This window comes from Narcine bancroftii, unplaced genomic scaffold (genome assembly GCF_036971445.1).
Source record: "Narcine bancroftii isolate sNarBan1 unplaced genomic scaffold, sNarBan1.hap1 Scaffold_698, whole genome shotgun sequence".
NCBI classification, from domain to species: domain Eukaryota; kingdom Metazoa; phylum Chordata; class Chondrichthyes; order Torpediniformes; family Narcinidae; genus Narcine; species Narcine bancroftii.
Window position 1 is genome coordinate 1 of NW_027212205.1, and position 10,000 is coordinate 10,000.

Here is a 10,000-nt window from a genome sequence, read left to right on the forward strand (position 1 = left end):
TACGAGTTGCCCCAGGTCTGCTTGCTTCACTAATTGCTCCACGTCCATTTGGTTGACGAGTTGCCCGGCACTTCTGCTTAACTAATTGCCGTTCGTAGGTCAGCTTGGTTTACGAGTTGCCCCACGAAAGCTTGATTCACGAGTTGCCTGTCCGTCTGGACACGAGTTGCCCCACGTCTGCCTGGTTCACGAATTGCCCCACGTCCATTTGGTTCATGAGTTGCCCAGTCCTTCTGGTGAATTGCCGTTCGTACGTCAGCTTGGTTTACGAGTTGCTCCACGAAAGCTTGATTCACGAGTTCCCTGGCCGTCTGGTTCACGAGTTGCCCCACGTCTGCTTGGTTCACGAATTGCCCCACGTCCATTTGGTTGACGAGTTGCCCGGCCCTTCTGCTTAACTAATTGCCGTTCGTAGGTCAGCTTGGTTTACGAATTGCTCCAGGAAAGCTTGATTGACGAGTTCCCTGGCCGTCTGGTTCACGAGTTGCCCCACGTCTGCTTGGTTCACGAGTTGCCTGTCCGACTGGTTCACGAGTTGCCCCAGGTCTGCCTGGTTCACGAATTGCCCCACGTCCGTTTGGTTCATGAGTTGCCCAGTCCTTCTGGTGCATTGCCGTTCGTAGGTCAGCTTGGTTTACGAGTTGCTCCACGAAAGCTTGATTCACAAGTTCCCTGGCCGTCTGGTTCACGAGTTGCCACAGCTCTGCTTGCTTCACTAATTGCTCCACGTCCATTTGGTTGACGAGTTTGCCCGGCACTTCTGCTTAACTAATTGCCGTTCGTAGGTCAGCTTGGTTTACGGGTTGCCCCACTAAAGCTTGATTCACGAGTTGCCTGTCCGTCTGGTTCACGAGTTGCCCCACGTCTGCCTGGTTCACGAATTGCCCCACGTCCGTTTGGTTCATGAGTTGCCCAGTCCTTCTGGTGCATTGCCGTTCGTAGGTCAGCTTGGTTTACGAGTTGCTCCACGAAAGCTTGATTCACGAGTTCCCTGGCCGTCTGGTTCACGAGTTGCCACAGGTCTGCTTGCTTCACTAATTGCTCCACGTCCATTTGGTTGACGAGTTGCCCGGCACTTCTGCTTAACTAATTGCCGTTCGTAGGTCAGCTTGGTTTACGGGTTGCCCCACGAAAGCTTGATGCACGAGTTGCCTGTCCGTCTGGTTCACGAGTTGCCCCACGTCTGCCTGGTTCACGAATTGCCCCAAGTCCGTTTGGTTCATGAGTTGCCCAGTCCTTCTGGTGCATTGCCGTTCGTAGGTTAGCTTGGTTTACGAGTTGCTCCACGAAAGCTTGATTCACGAGTTCCCTGGCCGTCTGGTTCACGAGTTGCCCCACGTCTGCTTGCTTCACGAGTTGCCCCACGTCCGTTTGGTTGACGAGTTGCCCGGCACTTCTGCTTAACTAATTGCCGTTCGTAGGTCAGCTTGGTTTACGGGTTGCCCCACGAAAGCTTGATGCACGAGTTGCCTGTCCGTCTGGTTCACGAGTTGCCCCACGTCTGCCTGGTTCACGAATTGCCCCACGTCCGTTTGGTTCATGAGTTGCCCAGTCCTTCTGGTGCATGGCCGTTCGTAGGTTAGCTTGGTTTACGAGTTGCTCCACGAAAGCTTGATTCACGAGTTGCCTGTCCGTCTGGTTCACGAGTTGCCCCACGTCTGCCTGGTTCACGAATTGCCCCACGTCCATTTGGTTCATGAGTTGCCCAGTCCTTCAGGTGCATTGCCGTTCGTTCGTCAGCTTGGTTTACGAATTGCTCCAGGAAAGCTTGATTCACGAGTTCCCTGGCCGTCTGGTTCACGAGTTGCCCCACGTCTGCTTGGTTCACGAGTTGCCCCACGTTCGTTTGGTTGACGAGTTGCCCGGCCCTTCTGCTTAACTAATTGCCGTTCGTAGGTCAGCTTGGTTTACGAGTTGGCCCACGAAAGCTTGATTCACGAGTTGCCTGCCCGTCTGGTTCACGAGTTGCCCCACGTCTGCCTGGTTCACGAATTACCCGACGTCCATTTGGTTCATGAGTTGCCCAGTCCTTCTGGTGCATTGCCGTTCGTACGTCAGCTTGGTTTACGAATTGCTCCAGGAAAGCTTGATTCACGAGTTCCCTGGCCGTCTGGTTCACGAGTTGCCCCACGTCTGCTTGGTTCACGAGTTGCCCCACGTTCGTTTGGTTGACGAGTTGCCCGGCCCTTCTGCTTAACTAATTGCCGTTCGTAGGTCAGCTTGGTTTACGAGTTGGCCCACGAAAGCTTGATTCACGAGTTGCCTGTCCGTCTGGTTCACGAGTTGCCCCACGTCTGCCTGGTTCACGAATTACCCGACGTCCATTTGGTTCATGAGTTGCCCAGTCCTTCTGGTGCATTGCCGTTCGTACGTCAGCTTGGTTTACGAATTGCTCCAGGAAAGCTTGATTCACGAGTTCCCTGGCCGTCTGGTTCACGAGTTGCCCCACGTCTGCTTGGTTCACGAGTTGCCGCACGTCTGCTTGGTTTTCGAATTGCCACACGTCCATTTGGTTCATGAGTTGCCCAGTCCTTCTGGTGCATTGCCGTTCGTACGTCAGCTTGGTTTACGAGTTGCTCCACGAAAGCTTGATTCACGAGTTCCCTGGCCGTCTGGTTCACGAGTTGCCCCACGTCTGCTTGGTTCACGAGTTGCCCCACGTCCGTTTGGTTGACGAGTTGCCCGGCACTTCTGCTTAACTAATTGCCGTTCGTAGGTCAGCTTGGTTTACGGGTTGCCCCACGAAAGCTTGATTCACGAGTTGCCTGTCCGTCTGGTTCACGAGTTGCCCCACGTCTGCCTGGTTCACGAATTGCCCCACGTCCATTTGGTTCATGAGTTGCCCGGCCCTTCTGCTTAACTAATTGCCGTTCGTAGGTCAGCTTGGTTTACGAATTGCTCCAGGAAAGCTTGATTGACGAGTTCCCTGGCCGTCTGGTTCACGAGTTGCCCCACGTCTGCTTGGTTCACGAGTTGCCTGTCCGACTGGTTCACGAGTTGCCCCAGGTCTGCCTGGTTCACGAATTGCCCCTCGTCCGTTTGGTTCATGAGTTGCCCAGTCCTTCTGGTGCATTGCCGTTCGTAGGTCAGCTTGGTTTACGAGTTGCTCCACGAAAGCTTGATTCACGAGTTCCCTGGCCGTCTGGTTCACGAGTTGCCACAGGTCTGCTTGCTTCACTAATTGCTCCACGTCCATTTGGTTGACGAGTTGCCCGGCACTTCTGCTTAACTAATTGCCGTTCGTAGGTCAGCTTGGTTTAAGGGTTGCCCCACGAAAGCTTGATTCACGAGTTGACTGTCTGACTGGTTCACGAGTTGCCCCAGGTCTGCCTGGTTCACGAATTGCCCCACGTCCGTTTGGTTCATGAGTTGCCCCGTCTTTCTGGTGCATTGCCGTTCGTAGGTCAGCTTGGTTTACGAGTTGCTCCACGAAAGCTTGATTCATGAGTTCCCTGGATGTCTGGTTCACGAGTTGCCCCACGTCTGCTTGGTTCACGAATTGCCCCACGTCCATTTGGTTGACGAGTTGCCCGGCCCTTCTGCTTAACTAATTGCCGTTCGTAGGTCAGCTTGGTTTACGAATTGCTCCACGAAAGCTTGATTGACGAGTTCCCTGGCCGTCTGGTTCACGAGTTGCCCCACGTCTGCTTGGTTCACGAGTTGCCTGCCTGACTGGTTCACGAGTTGCCCCACGTCTGCTTGGTTCACGAGTTGCCGCACGTCTGCTTGGTTTTCGAATTGCCACACGTCCATTTGGTTCATGAGTTGCCCAGTCCTTCTGGTGAATTGACGTTCGGACGTCAGCTTGGTTTACGAGTTGCTCCACGAAAGCTTGATTCACGAGTTCCCTGGCCGTCTGGTTGACGAGTTGCCACAGGTCTGCTTGCTTCACTAATTGCTCCACGTCCATTTGGTTGACGAGTTGCCCGGCCCTTCTGCTTAACTAATTGCCGTTCGTAGGTCAGCTTGGTCCACGAGTTGCCCCACGTCTGCTTGGTTCACGAGTTGCCGCACGTCTGCTTGGTTTTCGAATTGCCACACGTCCATTTGGTTCATGAGTTGTCCAGTCCTTCTGGTGCATTGCCGTTCGTAGGTTAGCTTGGTTTACGAGTTGCTCCACGAAAGCTTGATTCACGAGTTCCCTGGCCGTCTGGTTCACGAGTTGCCCCACGTCTGCTTGGTTCACGAGTTGCCCTACGTCCGTTTGGTTGACGAGTTGCCCGGCACTTCTGCTTAACTAATTGCCGTTCGTAGGTCAGCTTGGTTTACGGGTTGCCCCACGAAAGCTTGATTCACGAGTTGCCTGTCCGTCTGGTTCACGAGTTGCCCCACGTCTGCCTGGTTCACGAATTGCCCCACGTCCATTTGGTTCATGAGTTGCCCAGTCCTTCTGGTGCATTGCCGTTCGTAGGTTAGCTTGGTTTACGAGTTGCTCCACGAAAGCTTGATTCACGAGTTCCCTGGCCGTCTGGTTCACGAGTTGCCCCACGTCTGCTTGCTTCACGAGTTGCCCCAAGTCCGTTTGGTTGACGAGTTGCCCGGCCCTTCTGCTTAACTAATTGCCGTTCGTAGGTCAGCTTGGTTTACGAATTGCTCCAGGAAAGCTTGATTGACGAGTTCCCTGGCCGTCTGGTTCACGAGTTGCCCCACGTCTGCTTGGTTCACGAGTTGCCGCACGTCTGCTTGGTTTTCGAATTGCCACACGTCCATTTGGTTCATAAGTTGCCCAGTCCTGCAGGTGCATTGCCGTTCGTACGTCAGCTTGGTTTACGAGTTGCTCCACGAAAGCTTGATTCACGAGTTCCCTGGCCGTCTGGTTCACGAGTTGCCCTACGTCCGTTTGGTTGACGAGTTGCCCGGCACTTCTGCTTAACTAATTGCCGTTCGTAGGTCAGCTTGGTTTACGGGTTGCCCCACGAAAGCTTGATTCACGAGTTGCCTGTCCGTCTGGTTCACGAGTTGCCCCACGTCTGCCTGGTTCACGAATTGCCCCACGTCCATTTGGTTCATGAGTTGCCCAGTCCTTCTGGTGCATTGCCGTTCGTCGGTTAGCTTGGTTTACGAGTTGCTCCACGAAAGCTTGATTCACGAGTTCCCTGGCCGTCTGGTTCACGAGTTGCCCCACGTCTGCTTGGTTCACGAGTTGCCCCACGTCCGTTTGGTTGACGAGTTGCCCGGCCCTTCTGCTTAACTAATTGCCGTTCGTAGGTCAGCTTGGTTTACGAATTGCTCCAGGAAAGCTTGATTGACGAGTTCCCTGGCCGTCTGGTTCACGAGTTGCCCCACGTCTGCTTGGTTCACGAGTTGCCGCACGTCTGCTTGGTTTTCGAATTGCCACACGTCCATTTGGTTCATGAGTTGCCCAGTCCTTCAGGTGCATTGCCGTTCGTACGTCAGCTTGGTTTACGAATTGCTCCAGGAAAGCTTGATTCACGAGTTCCCTGGCCGTCTGGTTCACGAGTTGCCCCACGTCTGCTTGGTTCACGAGTTGCCCCACGTTCGTTTGGTTGACGAGTTGCCCGGCCCTTCTGCTTAACTAATTGCCGTTCGTAGGTCAGCTTGGTTTACGAGTTGGCCCACGAAAGCTTGATTCACGAGTTGCCTGTCCGTCTGGTTCACGAGTTGCCCCACGTCTGCCTGGTTCGCGAATTACCCGACGTCCATTTGGTTCATGAGTTGCCCAGTCCTTCTGGTGCATTGCCGTTCGTACGTCAGCTTGGTTTACGAATTGCTCCAGGAAAGCTTGATTCACGAGTTCCCTGGCCGTCTGGTTCACGAGTTGCCCCAAGTCTGCTTGGTTCACGAGTTGCCGCACGTCGGCTTGGTTTTCGAATTGCCACACGTCCATTTGGTTCATGAGTTGCCCAGTCCTTCTGCTGCATTGCCGTTCGTACGTCAGCTTGGTTTACGAGTTGCTCCACGAAAGCTTGATTCACGAGTTCCCTGGCCGTCTGGTTCACGAGTTGCCCCACGTCTGCTTGGTTCACGAGTTGCCCCACGTCCGTTTGGTTGACGAGTTGCCCGGCACTTCTGCTTAACTAATTGCCGTTCGTAGGTCAGCTTGGTTTACGGGTTGCCCCACGAAAGCTTGATTCACGAGTTGCCTGTCCGTCTGGTTCACGAGTTGCCCCACGTCTGCCTGGTTCACGAATTGCCCCACGTCCATTTGGTTCATGAGTTGCCCAGTCCTTCAGGTGCATTGCCGTACGTACGTCAGATTGGTTTACGAATTGCTCCAGGAAAGCTTGATTGACGAGTTCCCTGGCCGTCTGGTTCACGAGTTGCCCCACGTCTGCTTGGTTCACGAGTTGCCTGTCCGACTGGTTCACGAGTTGCCCCAGGTCTGCCTGGTTCACGAATTGCCCCACGTCCGTTTGGTTCATGAGTTGCCCAGTCCTTCTGGTGCATTGCCGTTCGTAGGTCAGCTTGGTTTACGAGTTGCTCCACGAAAGCTTGATTCACGAGTTCCCTGGCCGTCTGGTTCACGAGTTGCCACAGGTCTGCTTGCTTCACTAATTGCTCCACGTCCATTTGGTTGACGAGTTGCCCGGCACTTCTGCTTAACTAATTGCCGTTCGTAGGTCAGCTTGGTTTACGGGTTGCCCCACGAAAGCTTGATTCACGAGTTGCCTGTCTGACTGGTTCACGAGTTGCCCCAGGTCTGCCTGGTTCACGAATTGCCCCACGTCCGTTTGGTTCATGAGTTGCCCCGTCCTTCTGGTGCATTGCCGTTCGTAGGTCAGCTTGGTTTACGAGTTGCTCCACGAAAGCTTGATTCACGAGTTCCCTGGATGTCTGGTTCACGAGTTGCCCCACGTCTGCTTGGTTCACGAATTGCCCCACGTCCATTTGGTTGACGAGTTGCCCGGCCCTTCTGCTTAACTAATTGCCGTTCGTAGGTCAGCTTGGTTTACGAATTGCTCCACGAAAGCTTGATTGACGAGTTCCCTGGCCGTCTGGTTCACGAGTTGCCCCACGTCTGCTTGGTTCACGAGTTGCCTGTCTGACTGGTTCACGAGTTGCCCCAAGTCTGCTTGGTTCACGAGTTGCCGCACGTCTGCTTGGTTTTCGAATTGCCACACGTCCATTTGGTTCATGAGTTGCCCAGTCCTTCTGGTGCATTGCCGTTCGTAGGTCAGCTTGGTTTACGAGTTGCTCCACGAAAGCTTGATTCACGAGTTCCCTGGCCGTCTGGTTGACGAGTTGCCACAGGTCTGCTTGCTTCACTAATTGCTCCACGTCCATTTGGTTGACGAGTTGCCCGGCACTTCTGCTTAACTAATTGCCGTTCGTAGGTCAGCTTGGTCCACGAGTTGCCCCACGTCTGCTTGGTTCACGAGTTGCCGCACGTCTGCTTGGTTTTCGAATTGCCACACGTCCATTTGGTTCATGAGTTGCCCAGTCCTTCTGGTGCATTGCCGTTCGTAGGTTAGCTTGGTTTACGAGTTGCTCCACGAAAGCTTGATTCACGAGTTCCCTGGCCGTCTGGTTCACGAGTTGCCCCACGTCTGCTTGGTTCACGAGTTGCCCTACGTCCGTTTGGTTGACGAGTTGCCCGGCACTTCTGCTTAACTAATTGCCGTTCGTAGGTCAGCTTGGTTTACGGGTTGCCCCACGAAAGCTTGATTCACGAGTTGCCTGTCCGTCTGGTTCACGAGTTGCCCCACGTCTGCCTGGTTCACGAATTGCCCCACGTCCATTTGGTTCATGAGTTGCCCAGTCCTTCTGGTGCATTGCCGTTCGTAGGTTAGCTTGGTTTACGAGTTGCTCCACGAAATCTTGATTCACGAGTTCCCTGGCCGTCTGGTTCACGAGTTGCCCCACGTCTGCTTGGTTCACGAGTTGCCCCACGTCCGTTTGGTTGACGAGTTGCCCGGCCCTTCTGCTTAACTAATTGCCGTTCGTAGGTCAGCTTGGTTTACGAATTGCTCCAGGAAAGCTTGATTCACGAGTTCCCTGGCCGTCTGGTTCACGAGTTGCCCCACGTCTGCTTGGTTCACGAGTTTCCCCACGTCCGTTTGGTTGACGAGTTGCTCGGCCCTTCTGCTTAACTAATTGCCGTTCGTAGCTGAGTTTGGTTTACGAGTTGTCCGGTATGGTTATTAACGAAGAGACTGGAAGTCGTATGGGGTCGGATCCACGGAGTTCGGCCGACCAGGTCGCTCCCTTTTCGGTAGGACTTCCGGAGCCCGTGCCGCCGATCATCAACTTGCATTTTCTGCACGGGGGGATTGGCGGACTCTCCGGAGATTTCAGGTGCCGTGTTTTGAACTCGGTGACCGGTGGCCAGGGGCCGACCACGACCGCTTCGGGAGAGCTGCGGTGTCTGCCCTCTCCCTGCCGTTAGGTCAGAGAGTCAGCCTTGCCGCCAGTTGAGTCTTGGCACTCAGCTGAACGATTTGCCCTCCGCCCGGTTGAGATTCTGGGTTGCCCGGAAGTCGGATGGGGTTGGATCCGCGGCGTGCGGCCGACCAGGTCGCTCCCTTTTCGGTAGGACCTCCGGATCCAGAGCCGCCGATCATCAACTTGCATTTTCTGCACGGGGGGATTGGCGGACTCTCCGGAGATTTCAGGTGCCGTGTTTTGAACTCGGTGACTGTTGGCCAGGGGCCGACTACGACCGATTCGGGGGAGCTCCGGTGTCTGCCCTCTCCCCTCCGGCGGGGCAGAGAGTGGCCCTTGCCGCAAGTGGAGGCTTGGCACTCTGCTGAACGATTTGCCCTCCGCCGGCTTGAGATTCTGGGTTGCCCGGAAGTCCGATGGGGTCGGATCCGCGGCGTGCGGCCGACCAGGTCGCTCCCTTTTCGGTAGGACCTCCGGATCCCGAGCCGCCGATCATCAACTTGCATTTTCTGCACGGGGGGATTGGCGGACTCTCCGGAGATTTCAGGTGCCGTGTTTTGAACTCGGTGACCGGTGGCCAGGGGCCGACTACGACCGATTCGGGGGAGCTCCGGTGTCTGCCCTCTCCCCTCCGGCGGGGCAGAGAGGGGCCCTTGCCGCCAGTGGAGGCTTGGCACTCTGCTGAACGATTTGCCCTCCGCCGGTTTGAGATTCTGGGTTGCCCGGAAGTCCGATGGGGTAGGATCCGCGGCGAGCGGCCGACCAGGTCGCTCCCTTTTCGGTAGGACCTCCGGAGTCCGATCCGCCGATCATCAACTTGCAATTTCTGCACGGGGGGATTGGCGGACTCTCCGGAGATTACAGGGGCCGTGTTTTGAACTCGGTGACCGGTGGCCAGGGGCCGACCACGACCGCTTCGTGGGAGCCCCGTGGCACCTCTTCTTGGTCGGCTCGTGAACTCGGGGAGCTCCGGTGTTTCCCTTTTCCCCGCAAGAATGGCAAAGTCCTAAAAGAAACCTAAGTCCGGTCGCGGAAGTCCCGATCGTATCGGATTCAAGGGTGTCTTACCGGCCACAGTGCTCAACTGACGGTCATGCTTCCGACAGTCAGCCCGCTTGGCAATGGCTTGCTCCTGCCAGCCCGCCAGTTAACAAGTTCCCCACGGAAGTCCATGAAGTTAACATCGGATGGCTCAGGCCGGCCTCACGAGACTTCGGCCGGTGGGACCTCCGCGCGGTCGCCCGCCGACGTCGCATTTGCATTTCTGGTACGGGCACTCCCGGTCATGGTTCACGAGTTGCCGCTGGAGGCTCTGTTGAGGGTCCGATTTTCGACGTGAACCCGGGCTGAGATGCAGCATCCGCGGTCGACCCTCCGCGAGCTACCCCGCCGAATCGAAAATTGCATTTTCTGTACGGGGGGATTGGCGGAGTGCCCGGAGATTTTCGGGAACACGTTTTTCAGAGACACTTAGAAAAAGTTTTGGTATGTTGGTCACTTCGTGCATTGTCCTTAAGTGGTGCCACAATGGGCTCGAAGGCAATATAATACTTAAGGTTGAAGGCACTAAAATAGACGGGAAGGCAGCACCGTCAAGAGTTTGGGCAAGAAGGGCCAAGTGTACATGCTCGGAAGCTATGAAAGAAGGGCGAGGCTT